At 40.0% G+C, this 13,664-nt stretch overlaps 1 protein-coding gene across 24 annotated transcripts in view; it reads right to left on the bottom strand.

The window, feature by feature from the left end:
- The window catches only part of GPHN (gephyrin), a 672,536-nt gene that overhangs the window by 585,763 nt on the left and 73,109 nt on the right, over positions 1 to 13,664 (bottom strand). The gene's annotated exons all lie outside the window — the stretch shown is intronic.

Genomic DNA, 13,664 nt, shown 5'->3' with positions numbered 1-13,664 from the left:
TGCAGTGGGGGACGCACAGCTGGGGCTGTGCACTCCACGGAGCCAGCAGGAACCAAGAACAGGTGGAAGCCCCCAGCCCATTCCAAGTTAAACAGGTGGGAGCCCCGCCCCCCCGGGCACAGTTGTAGCCGTCAAGCTGTGGCTGCAAACCCGGGCATCTCTACACTCTTGGGGACCCAGGAAGCCCTGCTGACCCACAAGCTTGTAAGTGACTGCTCCTGCTGCCTAGCCACTCCCCACTCCAAGCACCCACTACAAACACCTGCTCCAATTTTGAAGCAAAGTTGTGGCCAAGCCTGGGCACTGTCATGAATCAGCCAGGTGTGCACACACTCAGGGCAGCTATGACACACTAGCCCCCTCATGCCTTGGCCCCCTCCAGACTTTGGGTACCAAAGAGGATGGGAGAAAGGCTGACAGGGGGCTAAGGGTGGCTTGATGCAGGCCTGCAGGCAACATTCAGCACAAACAGCCTGGGCACCATGGGCACCGTGGATGGCAGGTTAATGGCAGCAGGAGGCAGACAGGCCTAGACGGAGAGGGGCAGGTACCTGGTGAAACCTCATCTTCAGGTCAGAGACAGCCTGAGGTTTGGGGACTGGACTGCCAGTGCCATGGACTGGAGGGAGAACTTCTGGTGCTTTTTCTGGGCCTGCCCATGGCTTTCCATGGACCAATCAGCATGCACTTCCTCCCCTCTGAAGCCCATAGAAACCCTGGACTCAGCCAAACTCAAGCAGATGACAGGACAATCTGCCAGCAGAAAAGAGCTACCCACTGAGGGTCTCCTCTCTGCTGAGAGCTGAGCAGATGATGGGACAACCTGCCTGTGGAGAGAAGCTACCCACTATGGGTCTCCTCTCTGCTGAGAGCTGAACACTTGTCAGGATGCCCTGCCTGCAGAGAGGAGCTACCCACTGTGGGTCTCCTTTAAGCTGTTCTGTCACTCTATAAAGGATCTCTTCACCTTGTTCACCCTCCACTTGTCCACATAACTCATTCTTCCTGGACACAGGACAAGAACTCAGGACCTGCTGAATGGCACGACTGAAAGAGCAGTAACACAAACAGGGCTGAAACACGCCCCTTGCTTGCTATGTTGCAGGTGACAAGAAGGAGAGAAGAGCTGTAGCACTTCAGGGAGCCCAGACTTAAGAGCTCCCCAAGCCAGAGCTGTGACACCCTCAATGGGGCTCTGCAGTTCCTGAAGTCTCCAAGCTTCCAGGCACCACTGCCTACCCCAGTGGCAGCCATGGAAGCTGCTTGCAGTAAGCCTCATTGAGCCACAGCCTTGCAGGGTGCCGGCACCTGGAGCTGTCCACCACACCACAACTAGTGTGCCTGGCTGTGTGCAGTGGCCGGATCACACGCTAACTCACACACCCCTCACCACTCCGTACCCGGCTCACCCTTGGCAGGCTGTTAGTGCGAGCAGAGTGTATCCTGCCAGGCAGAGTGGGCAGAACAAGCCAAGCAGGCCCAAGCAAAATTCAGACAAAGGCAATACCAGCCACAGAGGTTCCCAGCTAGAAAAGTGACACTCCAAGGATGCCGTGACAGAAATACAGGCATCTCTTTGAGATACTGATATGATTTCCTTTGGACATACACCAAATAGTAAAATTGTTGGATGACATGATAGTTCTACTTCTTATTTTTGAGATACCTCCATACTGTTTACAATTATGGCTGTAATACTAATTTACAACCCAACCAACAGTCTTCAAGGGTTCTCTTTTCTCCATAACCTTGCTAATACTTACCTTCGGTCTTTTTTAAAGTAGCCACTCTAACAGCTATAAGACAGTATCTCATTAGAGTTATAATTTGCATTTTCCTGATGATCAGTAATGTTCATCACTTTTTCATAAACCTGTTGGCCAATTATATGTCTTATTTTCAAAAATGTTTATATAGGTCCTTTGCATATTTTTATATCAGATTGTTTTCTTACTTTCAAGTTCCTCATATATTCTGGATATTAATTCCTTATCAGACATATGGTCTCACATACTTTCTCCTTTTCCACAGGTTTTCTCTTCATTCTGTTTCCTTTGCTGTGCAGAAGCTTTTTAGTTTGATGTCATCCTATTTGTCTATTTGTACTTTTGTTGTCTGTGCTTTGGGGGTTATATCCAAAGTACGTGTGATCATACCAATGACAGAGAGCTTTTCTCCTATGATTTATTTACTACTTTTACAGTTTTAGGTCTTACATTTAAGCATTTAATCCATTTTGAGATGATTTATATATATATGATGTGAGATGGGAGTCTAATATTATTCTTCTGCAAGTGAACACCCAGTTTCCCTACGACCATTTATTGATGAGACTGCCCTTTCCCCATTGTGTGATCTTGGCGTTTTTATCAACAATCAATTGGCGATAAATGTGTGGATTTTTTTCTGGCTTTTCCATTCTATCCTGTAACTCTGTGTGTCTGCTTTTATGCCAGCACCATGCTGTTTTGATTAACACGGCTTTGTAGTAGATTTTCAAAGCACGCACTATGAGGCCTCCAGTTTTATCCTTTTTACTCAACATTGCTCTAGCTATTTTGAAGTGTTTGTGATGTCATACGAATTTTAGGATTTTTTTTTCTATTTCTGGGGAATATGTCATTGGAGTTTTTGATGGGGGTTGCATGGAATCTGTAGATAACTTTGGGAAGGAGAGACACTTTAACAATGTTCATCCTTTCAATTCATGAACATGGGATATCTTTCCATTTATTTTATCTCCCTAAATTTCTTTCATAAATGGTTTATAGTTTTCTGCTTACAGAGTTTTTACCTCTTTGGGTAAATTCATACCTAATTTATTTTTGTAACTACTGTAAATAGGATTGTGTTCTCAATTTCCTTTTGAGGCAATTTGATGTTACTGTATAGAAATGCTACTAACAATTGTATGTTGATTTTGTAATCTACAACTTTATGGAATTTATTAATCAATTTTAACAGGTTTTTGGTGGAGTCTTTAAGCTTTTCTATATATAAGGTTATGTTATCTATAAGGAAAGACAATTTTACTTCTTCCTTTCCAATTTGAATCCTTTTTATTTCTTTGACTTGCCTAACTGTTCTGGTTAGTACTTTCAGTACTGTGTTGAACAAAAGTGAGGGTGAGTACCCATGTCTTGTTCCTCATCTTAGGAAAAAGGCCTTCAACTTTTCAGTGCTGAGCATAATACTCACTATGGGCTTGTGGTATATTGTCTTTATTATGTTTAGAGGTAAATCTTTGATATGATTTGGCTTTGTGTCCCCACCCAAATCTCATCTCAAATTGTAATCCCTGTAATTCCCGGGTGTTGAGAAAGAGACCTGGTGGGAGGTGATTGGATCTTGGGCATGGATTCCCCTATGCTGTTCTCATGATAGTGAGTTCTCATAAGATCTTATGGTTTTATAAGGGGCTCTTCCCCCTTTGCTTCCATTAAATGCTCTCTTGCCTGATGCCATGTAAGACATGCCTGCTTCCCCTTCTGCCATAATTGTAAGTTTCCTGAGGGCTCCACAAGCATGCAGAACTGTGAGTCAACTAAACCTCTTTTATTGATAAATTGCCCGGTATCAGACAGTTGTTTGTTTGTTTTTTTTTTTTTAAATACTTTAAGTTCTTGGATACATGTGCAAAACGTGCAGGTTTGTTACATAGGTATACATACACGTGCTATGGTGGTTTGCTGCACCCATCAACCTGTCATCTACATTAGGTATTTCTCCTAATGCTATCCTTTCCCTAGCCCACAACCCCCAGACAGGCCCCAGTGTGTGATATTCCACACCCTGTGTCCATGTGCTCTCATTGTTTGACTCCCATTTATGAGTGAGAACATGCAGTGTTTGGTTTTCTCTTTCTGTGTTAGTTATCTGAGAATGATAGTTTCCAGCTTCATCCATGTCCCTGCAAAGGACATGAACTCATCGTTTTTATGGCTCCATAGTATTCCATGATGTATATGTGCCAAATTTGATTTATCCAGTCTTTCACTGATGGACACTTGGGTGGGTTCTAAGTCTTTGCTATTGTGAATATTGCTGCAATAAACGTAAGTGTGCATGTGTCCTTATAGTAGAATGATTTATAATCCTTTGGGTATATACCCAGTAATGCGACTGCTGGGTCAAGTGGTATTTCTAGTCCTAGATCCTTGAGGAATCACCAGTGTCTTCCACAATGGTTGAACTAATTTACACTCTGACCAACAGTGTAAAAGTGGTCCTATTGTTCCACAACCACTCCAGCATCTGTAGTTTCCTGACATTTTAATGATAGCCATTTTAACTGGCATGAGATGGTATCACATTGTGGTTTTGATTTGCATTTCTCTAGTGACGAAAGATGATGAGCTTTTTTTCATATGTTTTTTGGCCACATAAATGTCTTCTTTTGGGAAATATCTGTTCCTATCCTTCGCCCACTTCTTGACGGGGTTTTTTTTTTTTTTCTTGTATATTTGTTTAAGTTTCTTCTAGATTCTGGATATTGGCCCTTTGTCAGATGGATGGATTGCAAAAATTTTCTCCCATTCTGTAGTCTGCCTGTTCACTCTGATGATAGTTTCTTTTGCTGTGCAGAAGCTCTTTACTTTAATTAGATCCCATTTGTCAATTTTGGCTTTTGTTGCCATTGCTTTTGGTGTTTTAGACATGAAGTCCTTGCCCATGCCTATGTCCTGAATGGTATTGCCTAGGTTTTCTTCTAGGGTTTTTATGGTTTTAGGTCTTACATTTAAGTATTTAATCCATCTTGAGTTAATTTTTGTATGAGGTGTAAGGAAGGAGTCTAGTTTCACTTTTATGCATATGGCTAGCCAGTTTTCCCAATACCATTTATTAAATAGGGAATCGTTTCCCCATTGCTTTTGTCAAGTTTGCCAAAGATAAGATGGCTGTAGATGTGTGGCGATATTTCTAATGACTCCATTCTGTTCCATTAGCCTATATATCTGTTTTGGTACCAGTAACATGCTGTTTTAGTTACTGTAGCCTTTGTAGTACAGTTTGAATTCAGGTAGCATGATGCTTCCAGCTTTGTTCTTTTTGCTTAGGATTGTCTTGGCTATATAGCCTCTTTTCTGGTTCCATATGAAATTTAAAGTAGTTTTTTCTAATTCTGTGAAGAAAGTTAATGGTAGCTTGATTGGGATAGCACTGAATCTATAAATTACTTTGGGCAGTATGGTCATTTTCACGATATTGATTCTTCTTATCCATGAGCTTGGAATGTTTTTCCATTTCTTTGTGTCCTCTCTTATTTCCTTGAGCAGTGGTTTGTAGTTGTACTTGAAGAGGTCCTTCACATCCCTTGTAAGTTGTATTCTTAGTGTTTTATTCTCTTTGTAGCAATTGTGAATGGGAGTTCACTCAAGATTTCACTGTTTCTCTATTATTGATGTATAGAAATTCTTGTGATTTTTGCACATTGATTTTGTATCCTGAGAGTTTGCTGAAGTTGCTTATCAGCTTAAGGAGATTTGGGGCTGAGACAATGGGGTTTTCAAAATATACAATCATGTTATCTGCAAAGAGAGACAATCTGACGTCTTCTTTTCCTATTTGAATACCCTTTATTTCTTTCTCTTGCCTGATTGCCCTGGCCAGAACTTCCAATACTATGTTGAATAGGAGTGGTGAGAGAGGGCATCCTTGTCTTGTGCTGGTTTTCCAAGGGAATGCTTCCAGCTTTTGCCCATTCAGTATTATATTGGCTGTGGGTTTGTCATAAATAGCACTTATTATTTTGAGATATGTTTCATCAATACCGAGTTTATTGAGAGTTTTTAGCATGAAGGGCTCTTGAATTTTATTGGAGGCCTTTTCTCCATCTATCGAGATAATCATGTGGTTTTCGTCGTTGCTTCGGTTTACATAATGGATTGTGTTTATTGATTTGCATAGGTTAAACCAGCCTTGCATCCCAGAGATAAAGCCGACTTGATTATGGTGGATAGGATTTTTGATGTGCTGCTGGATTCGGTTTGCCAGTATTTTATTGAGGATTTTTGCACTGATGTTCATATCAGGGATATTGGCCTGAAATTTTCTTTTTTTGTTGTGTCTCTGCCAAGTTTTGGTATCAGGATGATACTGGTCTCAAAAAATGAGTTAGGGAGGATTCCTTCTCTTTCTCTTGTTTGGAACAGTTTCAGAAGGAATGGTACCAGCTCCTCTTTGTACTTCTGGTAGAATTTGGCTGTGAATCTGTCTGGTCCTGGGTATTTTTTGGTTGGTAGGCTATTAATTACTGCCTCAATTTCAGAACTTGTTATTGGTCTATTCAGGGATTCAACTTCTTCCAGGTTTAGTCTTGGGAGGGTGTATGCGTCCAGGAATTTATCCATTTCTTCTAGATTTTGTAGTTTATTTGAGTAGAGATGTTTATATCATTCTCTGATGGTAGTTTGTATTTCTGTGGGATCAGTGGTGATATCCCCTTTATCATTTTTATAATGTCTGTTTAATTCTTCTCTCTTTTCTTCTTTATTAGTCTGGCTTTCGATCTATTTTGTTAATCTTTTCAAAAAAGCAACTCCTAATTCATTGATTTTTTGAAGGGATTTTCGTGTCTCTAGCTCTCATCTTAGTTATTTCTTGTCTTCTGCTAGCTTTCGAATTTGTTTGCTCTTGCTTCTCTAGTTCTTTTATTGTGATGTTAGGGTGTCGATGTTGGATCTTGCCCGCTTTCTCCTGTGGGCATTTAGTGCTATAAATTTCCCTCTAAACACTGCTTTAGCTGTGTCCCAGAGATTCTTCTATGTTGTGTCTGTTTTCATAGGAATCAAAGAACTTACTGATTTCTGCCTTAATTTTGTTATTTACCCAGTAGTCATTCAGGAGCAGGTTGCTCAGTTTCCACGTAGTTATGCGGTTTTGAGTGAGTTTCTTAGTCCTGAGTTCTAATTTGATTGTACTGTGGTCTGACAGACTATTATGATTTCCATTCTTTTGCATTTGCTGAAGAGTGTTTTACTTCCACTATGTGGTCAATTTTAGAATAAGTGAAATGTGGTGCTGAGAAGAATGTATATTCTGTTGGTTTCGGGTGGAGAGTTCTGTAGATGTCTATTAGGTCCGCTTGGTCCAGAGCTGAGTTCAAATCCTGAATATCCTTGTTAATTTTCTGTCTCATTGAGCTGTCTAATATTGACAGTGGGGTGTTAAAGTCTCCCACTATTATTGTGTGGGAGTCTAAGTCTCTTTGTAGGTCTCTAAGAACTTGCTTTATGAATCTGGGTGCTCCTGTATTGGGTGCATATGTATTTAGGATAGTTAGCTCTTGTTGCATTGATCCCTTTACCATTATGTAATGGTAAAGCCCTTCTTTGTAAAAATGTAAAAAGCCCTTTGTCTTTTTTTTTTATCTTTGTTGGTTTAAAGTCTGTTTTTTCAGAGACTAGGATTGAGATCAGTCTCCTGAATACAGCACATCAATGGGTCCTGACTCTTTATCCAATTTACCAGTCTGTGTATTTTAATTGGGGCATTTAGCCTGTTTACATTTAAGGTTATATAAATATTATGTGTGAATTTGATCCTGTCATTATGATGCTAGCTGGTTATTTTGCCCATTAGCTGATGCGGTTTCTTCATAGTGTCGAAAGACTTTACAATTTGGTATGTTTTTGCAGTGGCTGGTACCAGTTTTTCCTTCCCATATTTAGTGCTTCCATCAGGAGCTCTTGTGAGGAAGGCCTGGTGGTGACAAAATCTCTCAGTATTTGCTTGTCTGTAAAGGATTTTATTTCTCCTTTGCTTATGAAGCTTAATTTGGCTGGATATGCAATTCTGGGTTGAAACTTCTTTTTTTTCAGAAGGTTGAATATTGGCCCCCACTCTCTTCTGGCTTGTAGGATTTCTACTGAGAGATCCACTGTTAGTCTGATGGCCTTCCCTTTGTGGGTAACCTGACCTTTCTCTCTGGCTGCCCTTAACATTTTCTCCTTCATTTCAACCTTGATGAATCTGACAATTACGTGTCTTGGGGTTGCTCTTCTCTAGTAGTATCTTTGTGGTGTTCTCTGTATTCCCTGAATTTGAATGTTGGCCTGTCTTGCTAGGTTGGGAAAGTTCTCCTGGATAATATCCTGAAGAGTGATTTCCAACGTGGTTCCATTCTCCCTGTCACTTTCAGGTACACCAATCAAACATAGGTTTGGTCTTTTCACATAGTCCCATATTTCTTGGAGGCTTGTTTCCTTTTCATTCTTTTTTCTCTAATCTTGTCTTCACACTTTATTTCATTAAGTTGATCTTCAATCTCTGCTTTAATTTCTTCCGCTTGATCGATTCGCCTATTGATACTTGTGTATGCTTCACAAAGGTGTTGTGCTGTTTTTCAGCTCCATAAGGTCACTTATGTTCTTCTCTAAACTGGTTACTCTAGTTAGCAATTCATCTAACCTTTTTTCAAGGTTCTTAGCTTCTTGCATTGGGTTAGAACAGCTCTTTTAGCTCAGAGAAGTTTGTTATTACCCACCTTCTGAAGCCTACTTTTGTCAATTCATCAAACTAATTCTCAGTCCAGTTTTGTTCCCTTGCTGGCAAGGAGTTGTGATACTTTGGAGGAGAAGAGGCATTCTGGTTTCTGGAATTTTCAGTCTTTTGTGCTGGTTCCTCCTCAACTTCGTGGATTTCTCTATCTTTGTTCTTTGATGTTGGTGACCTTAGGATGGGGTCTCTTGGTGGACATCCTTTTTGTTGATGTTGATGCTATTCCTTTCTGTTCATTAGTTTTCCTTCTAACAGTCAGGCCCCTCTGCTGAAGGTCTGCTCTAGTTTGCTGGAGGTCCACTCCAGACCCTGTTTGCCTAGGTATCACCAGCAGAGGCTGCAGAACAGCAAAGATTGCTACCTGTTCCTTCCTCTGGAAGCTTCGTCCCAGAGGGGCACCTGGCAGATGCCACCCGGAGCTCTCCTGTATGAGGTGTCTGTCAACCCTTGCTGGGAGGTGTCTCCCAGTCAGGAGGCATGAGGGTCAGGAACCCACTTGAGGAGGCAGTCCATCCCTTAGCAGAGCTCGAGTGCTGTGCTGGGGGATCTGCTGCTCTCTTCAGAGCTGGCAGGCAGGAACGTTTAAGTCTGCTGAAGCTGCACCCAGAGCCGCCCATTCCCCCAGGTGCTCTGTCCTAGGGAGATGGGAGTTTTATCTATAAGCACTGGGGCTGCTCTCCGACAGTTCTTTATAGTAATGTCAGAATGGACTAATATAATCTTCTTTACTTAATATTTTAGATTTTGTCAAATGCCTCTTCTGCATCTATTCAGATAGCCATATTTTTGTCCTTCTTTTTGTTAATGTAGTGTATGACCTCCACTGATTTGCATAAGTTGAACCAAACTTGCATCCCAGAAATAAATCCAACTTGATCATGATAACAGATCCTTATAATGTGTTACTGAATTTAATTTGCTAGTATTTTATTGAGAATATCTGCATCTATGTTTATCAGGAATATTGGCCTGTAATTTTTTCTTATAATCTACTTGTTTGTCTATGGTATCAGGGTAATACAGGCCTCTTAAAATAGTTTGAAAGATTTATCTACCCCTCAATTTTTTGGAAGAATTTCAGAAGCATTGGTATTACTTCTTCTTTAAATGTTTGTAAAGTTCAGATGTGAAACCATCAAGTCCTGAACTTTTTCACATAAGAGCTATTTTTTATTATTGACTTAATCTCCTTACTTGTTATTATGTAAAGCTTTTCTATTTCTTCATGATTCATTCTTGGTAGTTGTACATTTCCAGGATCTCATTCATGTGTTTTAGGTTATGTAATTTGTTTGTGTATAACTGTTCACAGTAGTCTCCTGTCATCTGTATTTCTGTGGTATCTCCTGTATTGCCTACTCTTTCATTTTTTATTTTATATATTTCAGTCTTCTGTCATTTTTCTTAAAGTTTGTCAACTGTTTATCTTCTGAAAAAAGCAATTCTGTTTTGTTCATCTTTCCTATTGTTTTACAGTCTCTATTTCACTTATTTCTGTTCTGACCTTTGTTTTCTTCTTTGCTACTATAAACTAGGGATTTATATTGTTGTTTTTTCTAGTCCTTTGAGGTTCAGCATTAGACTGTTTTAGTGGGATCTTTCTTATTTCTGATCTGTGTGTTTATTGCTATAAACTTCTCTTAGAAATGCTTTCGTTGCAGAAACTCTGCAAGCCAGAAGAGAGTGGGGGCCAATATTCAACATTCTTAAAGAAAAGAATTTTCAACCCAGAATTTCATATCCAGCCAAACTAAGCTTCATAAGTGAAGGAGAAATAAAATCCTTTACAGATAAGCAAATGCTGAGATATGTTGTCACCACCAAGCCTGCCCTACAAGAGCTCCTGAAGGGAGCACTAAATATGGAAAGGAACAACTGGTACCACCCACTGCAAACACATGCCAAACTGTAAAGACCATCAAGGCTAGGAAGAAACTGCATCAACTAACGAGCAAAATAACCAGCTAACATCATAATGACAGGATCAAATTCACACATAACAATACTAACCTTAAATGTAAATGGGCTAAATGCTCCAATTAAAAGACACAGACTGGTAAATTGGATACAGAGTCAAGACCCATCAGTGTGCTGTATTCAGGAAACCCATCTCACATGCAGACACACATAGGCTCAAAATAAAGGGATGGAGGAAGATCTACCAAACAAATGGAAAACAAAAAAAGGAAGGGGTTGCAATCCTAGTCTCTGATAAAACAGACTTTAAACCAACAAAGAGCACAAGAAACAAAGAAGGCCATTACATAATGGTAAAGGGATCAATTCAACAAGAAGAGCTAACTATCCTAAATATATATGCACCCAATACAGGAGCACCCAGATTCATAAAGCAAGTTCTTAGTGACCTACAAAGAGACGTAGAATCCCACACAATAATAATGGGAGACTTTAACACCCCACTGTCAACATTAGACAGATCAATGAGACAGAAAGTTAACAAGGATATCCAGGAATTGAACTCAGCTCTGCACCAAGCAGACCTAATAGACATCTACAGAACTCTCCACCCCAAATCAACAGAATATACATTCTTCTCAGCACCACACCACACCTATTCCAAAATTGACCACATAGTTGGAAGTAAAGCACTCCTCAGCAAATGTAAAAGAACAGAAATTATAACAAACTGTCTCTCAGACCACAGTGCAATCAAACTAGAACTCGGGATTAAGAAACTCACTCAAAACTGCTCAACTACATGGAAACTGAACAACCTGCTCCTGAATGACTACTGGGTACATAACGAAATGGAGGCAGAAATAAAGATGTTCTTTGAAACCAACGAGAACAAAGACAAAACATACCAGAATCTCTGGGACACATTTAAAGCAGTGTGTAGAGGGAAATTTATAGCACTAAATGCCCACAAGAGAAAGCAGGAAAGATCTAAAATTGACACCCTAACATCACAATTAAAAGACCTAGAGAAGCAAGAGCAAACACATTCAAATGCTAGCACAAGGCAAGAAATAAATAAGATCAGAGCAGAACTGAAGGAAATAGAGACACAAAAAACGCTTCAAAAAATCAATGAATCCAGGAGCTGGTTTTTTGAAAAGATCAACAAAATTGATAGACCGCTAGCAAGACTAATAAAGAAGAAAAGAGAGAAGAATCAAATAGACGCGACAAAAAATAACAAAGGGGATATCATCACTGATCCCACAGGAATACAAACTACCATCAGAGAATACTATAAACACCTCTACACAAATAAACTAGAAAATCTAGAAGAAATGGATAAATTCCTGGACGCATACACCCTCCCAAGACTAAATCAAGAAGAAGCTGAATCTCTGAATAGACCAATAACAGGCTCTGAAACTGAGGCAATAATTAATAGCTTACCAACCAAAAAAAGTCCAGGACCAGATGGATTCACAGCCAAATTCCACCAGAGGTACAAGGAGGAACTGGTACCATTCCTTCTGAAACTATTCCAATCAATAGAAAAAGAGGGAATCCTCCCTACCTCATTTTATGAGGCCAGCATCATCCTGATACCAAAGCCGGGCAGAGACACAACCAAAAAAGAGAATTTCAGACCAATATCCTTGATGAACATTGATGCAAAAATCCTCAATAAAATACTGGCAAACCGAATCCAGCAGCACATCAAAAAGCTTATCCACCATGATCAAGTGGGCTTCATCCCGGGGATGCAAGGCTGGTTCAACATACAAAAATCAATAAATGTAATCCAGCATATAAACAGAACCAAAGACGAAAACCACATGTTCATCTCAATAGATGCAGAAAAGGCCTTCCACAAAATTCAACAACCCTTCATGCTAAAAACTCTCAATAAATTAGATATTGATGGGACATATCTCAAAATAATAAGAGCTATCTATGACAAACCCACAGCCAATATTATACTGAATGGACAAAAACTGGAAGCATTCCCTTTGAAAACTGGCACAAGACAGGGATGCCCTCTCTCACCACACCTATTCAACATAGTGTTGGAAGTTCTGGCCAGGGCAATCAGGCAGGAGAAGGAAATAAAGGGTATTCAATTAGGAAAAGAGGAAGTCAAATTGTCCCTGTTTGCAGATAACAAGATTGTATAACTAGAAAACCCCATCGTCTCAGCCCAAAATCTCCTTAAGCTGATAAGCAACTTCAGCAAAGTCTCAGGATACAAAATCAATGTGCAAAAATCACAAGCATTCTTATACACCAATAACAGACAAACAGAGAGCCAAATCATGAGTGAACTCCCATTCACAATTGCTACAAAGAGAATAAAATACCTAGGAATCCAACTTACAAGGGATGTGAAGGACCTCTTCAAGGAGAACTACAAACCACTGCTCAATGAAATAAAAGAGGATACAAACAAATGGAAGAACATTCCATGCTCATGGGTAGGAAGAATCAGTATCGTGAAAATGGCCACACTGCCCAAGGTAATTTATAGATTCAATGCCATCCCCATCAAGCTACCAATGACTTTCTTCACAGAATTGGAAAAAACTACTTTAAAGTTCATATGGAACCAAAAAAGAGCCCGCATTGCCAAGTCAATCCTAAGCCAAAAGAACAAAGCTGGAGGCATCACACTACCTGACTTCAAACTATACTACAAGGCCACAGTAACCAAAACAGCATGGTACTGGTACCAAAACAGAGATATAGACCACTGGAACAGAACACAGCCCTCAGAAATAATGCCGCATATCTACAACTATCTGATCTTTGACAAACTTGACAAAAACAAGAAATGGGGAAAGGATTCCCTATTTAATAAATGCTACTGGGAAAACTGGCTAGCCATATGGAGAAAGCTGAAACTGGATCCCTTCCTTACACCTTATACAAAAATTAATTCAAGATGGATTAAAGACTTACATGTTAGACCTAAAACCATAAAAACCCTAGAAGAAAACCTACGCAATACCATTCAGGACATAGCATGGGCAAGAACTTCATGTCTAAAACACCAAAAGCAATGGCAACAAAAGCCAAAATTGACAAATGGGATCTAATTAAACAAAAGAGCTTCTGCACAGCAAAAGAAACTACCATCAGAGTGAACAGGCAACCTAAAGAGTGGGAGAAAATTTTTGCAACCTGCTTATCTGACAAAGGGCTAATATCCAGAATCTACAATGAACTCCAACAAATTTACAAGAAAAAAA

The sequence above is a fragment of the Pan troglodytes genome, chromosome 15 (genome assembly GCF_028858775.2).
Source record: "Pan troglodytes isolate AG18354 chromosome 15, NHGRI_mPanTro3-v2.0_pri, whole genome shotgun sequence".
Lineage (NCBI taxonomy): Eukaryota > Metazoa > Chordata > Mammalia > Primates > Hominidae > Pan > Pan troglodytes.
Note: the sequence above shows the minus strand (reverse complement) of the source record. Positions and strands in the feature narration are given on the sequence as shown.